At 51.8% G+C, this 12,288-nt stretch overlaps 1 pseudogene across 1 annotated transcript in view; it reads left to right on the top strand.

Annotated features, from left to right (window-relative positions):
• Positions 1–11,928, top strand: part of LOC108539770 (uncharacterized) — a 17,555-nt pseudogene extending 5,627 nt beyond the window's left edge. The window contains exon 3 of the transcript XR_001888474.1: positions 10,799–11,928. The product of XR_001888474.1 is annotated as an uncharacterized LOC108539770 (transcript). The remainder of the gene's footprint in view (positions 1–10,798) is intronic.
• The last annotated feature ends 360 nt before the right edge of the window (positions 11,929–12,288 follow it).

Raw genomic sequence — 12,288 nt, 5'->3', positions numbered from 1 at the left:
GTGTGGGGGACATTCACGGCCGCACGCATGCGCATGCACACACCGTGTGTGTGGGACATTCACGGCCGCACGCATGCGCATGCACACACCGTGTGTGGGGGACATTCACAGCCGCACGCATGCGCACATGTACGCACGTCCCAGCACACACATGGGCACGCCTGAAGAGTAAGGGCAGCGTGAGGAAGTGGCCTCGGGGAACCATCCTCTTCGTGTCTCTTCTTGTTTGTTTGTTTTTGAGATGGAGTTTCGCTCTGTCACCCAGGCTGTGGAGTGCAATGGTGCGATCTTGGCTCACCACAACCTCCGCCTCCCGGGTTCAAGCAATTCTGCTGCCTCAGCCTCCCAAGTAGCTGGGATTACAGGCACCCACCACCACCAGGCCCGGCTAATTATGTATTTTTAGTAGAGACAAGGTTTCTCCATGTCGGTCAGGCTGGCCTCGAACTCCTGACCTCAGGTGATCCACCTGCCTCGGCCTCCCCAAGTGCTGGGATTACACGTGTGAGCCACCGCACCCGGCCCTCTTCATGTTCCTTCTGAGCATGATGCCTGAGAACCCGGAATTGTCCAGGTGGCTCACACAGCAGCAGGGTTCATGGAGAGAAAGCCCCTCGTGAAGAAAGTGCTCCCAGGGCTAAGGAACCTGATGAAGAAATCAAACAGTCCTGTGAAGTCTTAGTAAGTTGGCAACGTGGCCCGAGCTTTGCTTTGCTGTTGGATGTGAGCTCTTCCGCTGCAGGCGGCCTGCACCTGGGCTGGGCAGGAACAAGTCCAACCGCAGGTACTCTGGACGTGAGCCTTGATCATCCCACATGTGGCCAGGAGGCCTCTGAGGGTGCACGTGCACACACACATGCACACACAGACACACGTGCAGGTACACCGGCAGGTGCTTGCCCTGCTGCTGAACCCCTGGGGGAGGGACAAGCCCAGTCACAGGGGCAGGCACCAGAGGACAAGGCCACAGAGGGCTCCGGGCGGCTTCAGCTGCTGCTCTGCAGTCGGTCCCAGCCTCCCAGCACTTGCCAGGTGGAGCCACTCCGAAGTCTTAGGATCCAGGGATGGGAAATGCCAGCAAGGTCATGCCGTCCAAACGCCCATCACATGTGAGAGCTCCCTTCACAGCTGCTGGCGCAGCCTCTGCTTAAACCCAGCTAGATCCCAGCATGCTTCTACTGTCTCAATCGGCCCATTCTGTTGATCACAGATGGGCAGAAGTGTGTTTCCATGGGACAGTGTGTTACAGGGGGAGGCCTGGATTTGGGGGCCTGGAGGCCTCTAGATGAAAACCCAAAACTCACTCCTTAGGACCTGTGTGTCCCAGGCCAAGAAGGTTCTTAACCTCCATGCCCTTCCGTGTTCTCGCCTGTAAGATGGGGACGGTTGTCAGGACGATTAGCGTACATCCTGAGCTTAGGCTGTGACAGGTGCTGAGCAAGTGGCTGCTGTCCTGGCAGACCTGGGGGCACCCCTGGCCTGCGTCTGTCCTGGGCCCTGCCTGTGCCAGCCTGGAGGGGAGGGGCTGTGGCAGTAGCCTTTGCTTCCTCTCCCCTTGGAACCTTTCATGAGCCCCCAGGGGCTCCTCCTCCCCATGATTCATCTTTTCCTGTCACTTCTTAAACCCTTTGTGTCTGGGCGCGGTGGTTCACACCTGTAATCCCAGCACTTTGGGAGGCCAAGGCAGGAGGATCACTTGAACCTAGGAGTTCAAATTTTTTTTTTTTTTTTTTTTTTGAGACACAGGTCTCCCTCTGTCACCCAGGCTGGAGTGCGTGTGTGATCTTGGCTCACTGCAAGCTCTGCCTCCCGAGTTCCCCGCCATTCTCCCGCCTCAGCCTCCTGAGCAGCTGGGACTACAGGTGCACGCCACCATGCCCAGCTAATTTTTTGTATTTTTAGTAAAGACAGGGTTTCACCGTGTTAGCCAGGATGGTCTCGATCTCCTGACCTCGTGATCTGCCCGCCTCGGCCTCCCAAAGTGCTGGGATTACAGGCATGAGCCACGGTGCCCGGCCAATTAAAAAATAGATATATTTTGGTAGGGCACAGTGGCTCACGCCTGCAATTCCAGCACTTTGGGAGGCGGAGTTGGGAGGATCACTTGAGCTCAGGAGTTCGAGACCAACTCAGGCAACATGGTGAGACCCCTCATCTCTACTCAAAGTACAAAATTAGCCAGGCATGGTGGCGGGAGCCTGTAATTCCAGCTACTCAGGAGGCTGAGGCAGGAGAATCGCTTGAACCTGGGAGGTGGAGGTTGCAGTAAGTTGAGATTGCACTCCAGCCTGGACCTCAGAATGATACACCATCTCAAAATAAATAAATAAAATTAAATATTATATGTATATAAAATAGCCAGGCATAATGGTGCATGCCTATGGTCCCAGCTACTTGGGAGACTGAGGTGGGAGGATTACTTGAACCCAGGGGGCGGAATTTGCAGTGAGCCAAGATGGTGCCACTGCACTCCAGCCTGGGTGAAAGAGCAAGATCCTGTCTCAAAACAAACAAAAAATCAGCCAGGTGTGGTGGTGCGCACCTGTGGCCCCATCTACTTGGGAGGCCGCGCCCGTGGCCCCATCTACTTGGGAGGCCGCGCCTGTGGTCCCATCTACTTGGGAGGCGGTGCCTGTGGTCCCATCTACTTGAGAGGCTGAGATGGCAGGATCACTTGAGCCCAGAAGGCTGAGGCTGCAGTGAGCCAATATTGTGCCACTGCACTCCAGCCCGGGCAACACAGTGAAATTCTCTCTCAAAAAAACACAAAAACACCCCTCCTTGCTGGACTGGGCCTCCCTTGCGGGTGCGGGTGCAGGTGCAGTTCATCCCTCAGCACCTCTGAGGTGCGTGCCCCGCCCCCGTGTCCCTCCACACTGCTGTGCTAATGCTGCTCTTGTGCAAAGTTGATAGCACAGGGCATGTGGACCGACGTCATCCCCCTCTGTCAGGGCACACAAGGAGGGTGGGCTCCTGACTGACCTCAGCAGGACTGTGCCCACCAGAGCAACACACCCAAAGCCTCTGGCTGCAGCTCCTCAGACCAGTGGGAGGTCATTAGACCCACAGGAGCAGCACGTGTCTCCAGGAAGTGGGATGGGACCGTGTTGCCAGAAAAGCAGATGGGCAAAGGCAGACAAGTCCAAGGTGTTCAGAGCTGGCCGGAGAGCAGGGAGGCGGGGAACATGGCAGCTGCAGAGCTCTCCCAGGGGGAGTCCGCGTGTGGTGGGAGGGACCCGGGACCCAGCCTGGTTTTCATGTGTGGGGCCCACAAAGACCTCGAGCTGCCTTCCGGAAGGATTGTCATGCAGGGCAGGGTGTGTAAGCAGACGAGCTGCTCTGTGCCAGGGGAGCAAGCCCCAGGGGAGCAGTGCCAGCTTGTGCTCCTCTGCCCATGCAGCAGGCAGTGGATTCTGCACCCGGGATGCCTGGGACGCCCACAGGCCTTGGCCAGGCTTGGCTTGTGGAGTGCAGAGTGAGGGCTGGTGGAGCTTCCCGGGCACTTGGAGCCAGGGAGTGTGTGCAGAGGCAAGGGAGGTCCTTGGAGACAAGCAAATGCTAAATGATCTGAAACTGGGATTGGAGATAGGGGCAGGGGAGAGTCGGCTCTAGACAAGTATGTCCAGCCTGTTTGCAAAACCCCTGCAAGATCTAAGGACATCCAGGGAACAGACATCATGAATGTGGGCTTCGGCTCCCATGTGCCACTTGTCATGGAGGGACGTGAAGCCCTGACCTATACCAGAGGTCAGAGGACCTAGAAGGACCCACGTCTTGTCTGTCCTGGGCGCCTGCAGAGCTGGGTGGGCCTTGCCCGCAGTGTGTCTGGGAAGGAGCTGCAGAGCTGGGTGGGCCTTGCCCGCAGTGTGTCTGGGAAGGAGCTGCAGAGCTGGGTGGGCTTTGCCCGCAGTGTGTCTGGGAAGGGGCTGTACACCTGTCCCTATGGCTTCCCTTCAGCTTCTCTGCAATTCTCAGTCACCCATCAGGACCAGAAGGAATTCTAGAGCATAATTTCCCCTCAAGCAAACAGAATCTCACTCTGTCTCCCAGGCTGGAGTGCAGTGCCATGATCTCGGCGCCCTGCAACCTCCACCTCTTGGGTTCAAGCGATTCTTCTGCCTCAGCCTCCCAAGTAGCTAGGATTACAGGCATGCACCACCATGCCCAGGTAGTTTTTTTATTTTTAGTACAGACAGGGTTTCACCATGTTGGCCAGGCTGGTCTCGAACTCCTGACCCCTCAGGTGATCCACCCACCTTGGCCTCCCAAAGTGTTGGGATTACAGGTGTGGTCACCATGCCTGGCTCAAGCAGCCTTTAAATGCATCACTTTCCGCCCCAAAATTCCAACTCACTCAGCTGTGATTACATGGTCAGTTCCACCTGCCCAGGACTTTGTAAGAAACCTGACCCCTCAGGCTGGCCCAAAGTTCCTTCACGGCGGAACTTGTGCAATTGCAGGATGCAGCCTTGGATGGCTGAAGAGAGCAGAGCAGCTGTGAACGGTCTATGCCATGTCTCCTGCTCAAACCCTTTTCTGCTGCTCCCAACCAGAAAATAAGGGTGGAGACAGCCTGCACCCCTCCTTTGCCAGTGAAAGATCTGGAGGGGAGGCGTGGGGTCTCTGGGGCCAGGGGGGCGGGCATGACGATGCTGGTGCCTATCTCTCTGGGGCATGCCACCCCTTTGGACTTCATTGTCCCTACTGTGTCACCACGGGCCCTGCCACGCCCTGCCTCTGAGTGTGTGGGGTCTGTACCTGCCTCGCCCCAGCTGGCCGCTTTCTCCAGCGTCCTCGGAGCAAGGGAGCAAGGGAGGAATGCTTCCTGGAGCAGAAGTGGCCACAGTGACTCTAGGTCAGCAGATGGCCGCAGAGGCCTGGGCAGTGACCGGTCGGAGAACAAGGCCTGACGTGTTCCCGGGCAGGTTTCCATGGGGTCTCAGCGGTGACCATGCATGGAGGAGAAGCGTGCCTTCCTGGCCCTGCAGTGTGGATTCCTGGTGCCTCTAAGGTCTGCTGACAGTGGAGCTGCACCCCGGTGAGCACGGCCCGGGGTGGGGTTGGGGGGTGGCCCTTCACATTCCCTGCCCTCTGTGACGGAAACTCACTGTTATTATCCTAAACTCTGTTTCTGCTTAGAATTTGGGGCAAGTTGCTCTGAAATAACCCTTCCCTTGTCCTTGGCATGAGAGGACTCTGTCCTCGGGGCACAATAATGTAGAAATAGGTCATCCTGAAGGTCCCCCCAGGAGATTCCTGAGAGGAAGGAGGGAACCTGCTGTGAGCCGCCTGGGTCATTCCTCCTGCATGTCCCCTCCCAGACCCAGCCTGCGCTGGAGACTGGTCTGAGGTCAAAGGCAGCGCCTTCTTCAGAAAACGGCCACAGCTGGGAGTCAGGCCTCCCATCCCCTCCAAGACAGCTGGGCTCCCTGGGGCTGTGGGAAGGAGGGGCTTGGGGAGGTGCCCAGCACCTATCAGGCCACAGAGCCTCGCCCTGACGCTTCCCCTGCCCACCAGCACGCGAAGGGAGCAGGAAGGGACGTCCACCGGAGGCTTTGCCCTCAGTGGGGAAGGAAGCAATGTCACTCCATCTTCTGGTCTGAGGCCTTTTCCCTCTTCAGGGAGGGCCCGTCCACACCCCCCTGAGGTGGCTCCTCCATCTCTCCCACCCGTGCAGGTGGGGCCTGCAGGCTGCAGAGTCAGACCTGGGGAAAATCCTGACTTCAAAGTCATTTCTCAGCCTCCTCGTCAGAAAATGAAACGCAAACCAAGAGCTTCCCAGAAGGCTGAGGGAAAGGAGCTGGGCTCCCATCCGACAGCTCACTGGGCCATAAGCACAACCTGGGGAAAAGCCACCGCCCTGCCCTGGGGTCTCCAGGGTACCTGGGCCAGAAGCCTGCAGTGGGGCCGGAGAATGAAGGCCTGGGCAGCGGTTCACGAGGAGACCTTGGACGGGAGCTTGTCCCTCCCTTTCTGCAGCAACCACTAAGAAAGGAGCAGAGGGACTGGGCACAGTGGCTCACACCTGTGATCCCAGCACTTTTGGAGGCTGAGGCAGGAGGATCTCCTGAGGCCAGGAGTTCAAGAACAGCCTGGGCAACATGGTGAAACCCTGTCTCTACAAAAATAAAAAAATTAGGCAGGGTGCAGTGGCTGAAGCCTGTAATCCCAGCACTTTGGGAGGCCGAGGCGGGCAGATCACGAGGTCAGGAGATCGAGACCGTCCTGGCTAACACGGTGAAACCCCGTCTCTACTAAAAGATACAAAAAACCAGCTGGGTGAGGTGGCGGGCGCCTGTAGTCCCAGCTACGGGAGGCTGACGCAGAGAATGGCGAATAAACCTGGGAGGCAGGAGCTCGCGAGTGAGGCTGGAGATCACGCCCTGCACTCCAGCCTGGGCAACAGAGCGAGACTCCATCTCACAAAAAAAAAAAAAAAAAATTAAAAAAGAAAATAAATAAAAATTTTAAAATTGGCTCGGCGTGGTGCCTCACACCTGTAATCCCAGCACTTTGGGAGGCTGAGGCAGGTGGATTACCTGAGGTTGGGAGTTCAAGACCAGCCTGACCAACATGGAGAAACCCTGTCTCTACTAAAAACACAAAATTAGCCAGGCGTAGTGGCACATGCCTGTAATCCCAGCTACTCAGCAGGCTGAGGCAGAAGAATCGCTTGAACCTGGGAGGTGGAGGTTGCGGTGAGCCGAGATAGCGCCACTGCACTTCAGCCTGGGCAACAAGAGCGAAACTCTGTCTCAAAAAAAAAAAAAAAAAAAAAACCTGGCATGGTTGTGCACACCTGTAGTCCCAGCTACTCGGGAGGATGAAGTGCGAGGATTGCTTGAGCCCAGAAGTTCAAGGCTGCAGTGAGCCACAAATGTGCCACTGCACCCCAGCCCAGACAATGGAGTGAAACCCTGTCTTAAAATAAGAACAACGACAATAATAAAAAGGAACAGAGATAAAGCCACACGGTGCTTTCTGAATGCCGCGTCCCAGGACTACGTACATAACTGTGAGTGATCTTCAAAACTCCCAACAGCAGCCCACACGCTACACGATGAGGAAGCCGGGGACCAGACCAACGACACTGACCATGCCCAAGCCGTCCAGCTAGTTCAGAGTCAAGTGGAAATAACCAGGGTGGGAGCACAGAGAGCCACATCCCAGTGGCACCAGATCCTGGCGTGGGACAGCTGGGTGCTTTGAGAACTGCCGTTCGTTCACAGGGCTTTGCAGCTGAGCTCAGAACTTGATCTTGACTTTGATGGACGGAAGGAATGTGAGTGCCTGGGGTAAAAGCGTATTGTCACGTAGGCCACAGGATTCACGTGGGTAGAGACCCCTGGGCAGCAAGGAGCAGCCCCCAGCCCAAGTTAAGGTGTGGAAACAGTGAGCTGGGCATGCCACCCTCGTGTGCCATCGTCAAAACCCAGTAAGTGCTCCCTCCTGACCTCAAGTGATCCACTCGCCTCGGCCTCCTAAAATGTTGGGATTACAGGCGTGAGCCACCACACTCAGCAGGTTTCCAGTTTTTTGATGTAGGCGTTTATTAACTTACCTCTTTTGTTTTTTTTTTTTTTTAGAGACGGAGTCTGCCTTTGTCACCCAGGCTGGAGTGCAGTGGTGCAATCTCAGCTCACTGCAAGCTCCGCCTCCTGGGTTCACACCATTCTCCTGCCTCAGCCCCCCGAGTAGCTGGGATTACAGGCACCCGCCACCATGCCCGGCTAATTTTTTGTAATTTTAGTAGAGACGGGGTTTACACCATGTTAACCAGGATGGTCTCAATCTCCTGACCTTGTGATCCGCCCACTTCGGCCTCCCAAAATGCTGGGATTACAGGTGTGAGCCACTGCACCCAGCCCTAACTTACCTCTTAATGCTTCTACTGTGTCCCATAGGTTTTGACACATTATGTTTCTATTTTCATTTGTTTCAAGGAATTTAACATTTTTAAAACTTTTTTCATTTTTAAAAATATGGATCACTTCATGAGTTTGCACATCACCCTTGTGCAGGGGTCATGCTAATCTTCTCTGTATCATTTCAACTTTAGTATATTGCCGTGGTTTGCCACAGTTACTAAGGGACTGGACTGAAAGAAGGGGACCAATATGCAGAAATGAAAACTTAAAAGTAACTATTTGAAAGGAAGGGGCCTGGGGAAGAAGATGAGCACTCCCAGCTTCTGGTGAGCAAGGGCAGCCCCTGAGCTTCCACAGCCCTTCATATTTATCGGGTAGAATGAGCAGGGAGGAGGAAGTAATGATTGGTCAGCTGCTTAACTGATCACGGGTTCATATTATTACTAACTGGCTTCAGCTGTGTCCTGTAGATAATCACAAGAAACACCTGTGCCTGGGTCGTGACTACCCTCAGTATTCCTTGGGGGTGGCAGAAGCAGTTTGTCAGTTCACCAGTTTGCCAACATTTTGCTTTTATGAGAACAGTTTGCTGTTTACACACATAGCCTCCAGTGGTATACTGAGTTGATCATGACCCTCAGTCTTTCGGCCTGCAACAGCATCTGTGTTGCCAAAGTGAGTATGGAATTTTTAATTTTCATTCTTAATCTCTTCCTTCATCCACTGGTCATTTAGGAGCATGTTGTTTAATTTCCATGTATTTGTAGAGTTTCAAATGTTCCTCTTGTTATTGCTTTCTAGTTTTGTTGCACTGTGGTCAGATAAGATATCCGGTATGATTTTGATTTTTAAAACATTGCAGAGACGTGTTTTGTGTCTTAACATATTGTCAATCCTGGAGAATGTTCCATGTGCTAATGAAAAGAATGTATTTTTCAGCTGTTGAGTGAAATGTTCTGTAAAGGTCTGTCAGGTCCATTTCGTCTACGGTGTAGTTTCATTCCAGTGTTTCTTTGTTAATCTTCTATCTAGATCATCTTTTTAATGCTGAAAGACGGGTGTTAAAGTCCAACTATTATTCAATTGGGGTCTATCTCTCCCTTTAGATCTATTAATAATATTTGCTTTATATATCTGAGTACCCTGGTGTTGGGTGCATATCTAAGTGTTATATTCCCTTGCCAAATTAACCCCCTAATTATTATACAGAGTCTTTGTCTCTTTTTATCAGCTTTTTTTTTTTTTTTTTGAGACGGAGTCTCGCTCTGTCGCCTGGGCTGGAGTGCAGTGGCCGGATCTCAGCTCACTGCAAGCTCCGCCTCCCGGGTTCATGCCATTCTCCTGCCTCAGCCTCCCGAGTAGCTGGGACTACAGGCGCCCGCCACCTCGCCCGGCTAGTTTTTTTGTATTTTTTAAGTAGAGACGGGGTTTCACCGTGTTAGCCAGGATGGTCTCGATCTCCTGACCTTGTGATCCGCCCGTCTCGGCCTCCCAAAGTGCTGGGATTATAGGCTTGAGCCACCGCGCCCAGCCACAGCTTTTTACTTGAAGTCTGTTTTGTCTAATATAAGTACAGTTACTCCTGCTCACTTTTGGTTTCCGTTTTTGTGGAATATTTTTTTCCATCCCTTCACTTTCAGCCTCTATGTTTCTTTACATGCGAGATGAGTTTCTTGTAGGCAGTGTATAGTTGGGTCTTTTTAAAAATCCATTCATGCCAGGTGCAGTGGTTCCTGCCTGTAATTCCAGCACTTTGGGGGGCTGAGGAGGGATGATTGCTTGAGCTCAGGAGTTCAAGACCAGCCTGGACAACACAGGGAGACCCCATCTCTACAAAAACACTTAAGAAATTAGCTAGGTGTGGTGGTGCATGCCTGTGACCACAGCTAATTGGGAGGCTGAGGAGGGAGCATCACTTGGGCCTGGGAGGTTGAGGGTGCAGTGATCCGTGATCATGCCATTGCACTCCAGCTTGGGTGAAAGAGTGAGATCCTATCTTGAATGAATGAATGAATGAATGAATGAATAAATGAATAAATACATTCAGCCAGTCGATATCTTTCAAATGGGGGAATTTAATCCATTTACATTTAGGGTTATTATTGATAGGTAAGGATTTACTCCTATCATGTTTTTGATGTTTTCAGATTATTTTCTATATCCTTGATTCCTTCCTCTCTTTTGGTTTATCTTTGTGATTGGCTGGTTTTCTGTAGAGATAAGTTTCTATTTCTTTTTCTTTATCCTTTCTACCAGTGACTTTAATAGTTTCATGTTTTCACAACAGTTGTCATTTTTTTCACTTCCAGATGTAAGATCTTGAGCATTTCTTGTAAGGCTGGTCTAGTGGTGATGAATTTTCTTAGTTTGTGCTTGTCTGTGAAATATTTTATTTCTCCTTCATTTCTGAATAATTGCTTTGCTGAGTATATTTTCTTAGCTGACAGTTTTTTTTTTTTTTTTTTTCTTTTAGTACTTTGAGCATATCATCCCATTCTTTCCTGGCCTGTAAGGTTTCTGCTAAGAAATGTGTTGTTAGTTTAAGGGGGAGTTCCCTTATATGTGACTTGCTGCTTTTCTCTTGCTGCTCTTATAATTCTTTGTCTTTGACTTTTGACACTCTTACTGTAATGTGCCTCAGAAAGAATCTGTTTTAGGGCTGGGTGCGGTGGCTCATGCCTGTAATCCCAGCACTTTGGGAGGCCGAGGCAGGCAGATCCCGAGGTCAGGAGATGGAGACCATTCTGGCTAACACAGCAAAACCCCGTCTCTACTAAAAAGACAAAAAATTAGCCGGGCGTGGTGGTGGGCGCCCGTAGTCCCAGCTACTCAGGAGACTGAGGCAGGAGAATGGCGGGAACCCAGGAGGCGGAGGTTGCAGTGAGCCGAGATCATGCCACTGCACTCCAGCCTGGGTCACAGACTGGGAGACTCNTGGGGCCGGCCACACCCCTGACTCCGTCCTGGCTCTGCCCCATACCCCTGCCGTGGGGCCGACCCGGGGGATGCAGACATCCAGCTCCGTAATTCCTGCCTTTCGGGGCCAGGATGCAAAAACGGTTTTTGCGTAAAAGATGTCACACTGATCTGCTCGAGTGGGGTGGACACATGAATTAAGTTTTATCATGAACACTCGCTGCTTGTTAATTCAGGGATAATGGTGGCATTCTTACAAAGTGCTCGGGAAACAGAATGACAGGAACACTTGTAGGGAGCCCAGGAAGTTACCAGAGACATTGGTGTCAGTCGGCCCAGGCAACAGCAGCGTACGCTTTTCAAAGATCATTGAGTTGTCTTAGAATTGGAAGCTGTGTAATGACGATGTCACCTGGAGTTCTTTTCCATTTCTTAACTTTTTGTTGCACAAGTATTTGGACAGAAGTCGAACTGTGAATGAGATACTGAAATGCACTAAATTGTATTAAATTAAACTGGAGTTACTTGATACAATGAAGAAATGCATCTGATCTACTTGTATTTATTGTCTCAGAATTGTACGTTGTGACAATCAAATGTTACTTGCCTAAATGCCAGGAAATTCAACTGGCTTCTTAATCACCAAGATCGCCAGCAAGTACTGTAACTGTAAATGAAAATCTCTCTCTCTCTGGAAAACTCACACAAACCATTGACCTGAGTGCACATGACAGCCACTGGCTTCTTTTTCTATAATTGAAAATCTGCCATCGCTGACTGTTGGCCAGTTTCAAAGGGACCCATTGTATACAGGGTGCAAATGTATTATATGGATGTTTCCTTTTGTACGCTTCATTTTTACAAGTTTTGCTACTCACAAGCTTTATGTAGTGGAGGATAGAGGTATTTTTGGTCTTTAGAAGCTTGTTGGGGTGAGGGCTGCTAACTTACTCTTCAAAGGCCTGTGTCCCGAAGGCCTGGCTGCGTTTGCCGTGCTGTGCGAGGACCTGTGTACACAGGCAGGTGTGCACCTGCCCAAGCGCGAGTAGCTCTTGTGTACTGGTGAAATGCTGCGGGCATCTGTTTATTCAATTTGCTGCTGTGAAAGAGAGGGATAAAAAACCACAATATAAGAGAAAGCGACTCCGTGCCTCCTTCTGTTTCTTTGTTTGCAGTCTGCATAGATGTCTCCAAGGGGAAACCAGGGCCACCAGGCACTCCTGTCCCATGGGGCCACCCACCTGCACAGCCCACTCCCACGGGCTCTGTTTCCTTGGAGGCCATCCTGCCGATGGCACTTTTCAAGGCCCTCCATTCCCTACAAGTTGCTTTCTGGAAGGGAAAATTGAAAAGGAGAGAGGTCACCTGGCAAAAACGCAGGGGAAGATCAGGCAGTCCACAAAATATGCGAAATGATCCGATGATGTCCAGAAAAGGGTTTTCCTAAGTGGCATGTACACATCCAAAAGAACCTTTTTTTTTTTTTTTTTGTAAAAACAGATTC

This window comes from Rhinopithecus bieti, unplaced genomic scaffold (genome assembly GCF_001698545.2).
Source record: "Rhinopithecus bieti isolate Rb0 unplaced genomic scaffold, ASM169854v2 scaffold_18153, whole genome shotgun sequence".
NCBI lineage: Eukaryota > Metazoa > Chordata > Mammalia > Primates > Cercopithecidae > Rhinopithecus > Rhinopithecus bieti.
The sequence above is the reverse complement of the archived record's forward strand: the minus strand, read 5'-3'. Positions and strand labels throughout refer to the sequence as shown.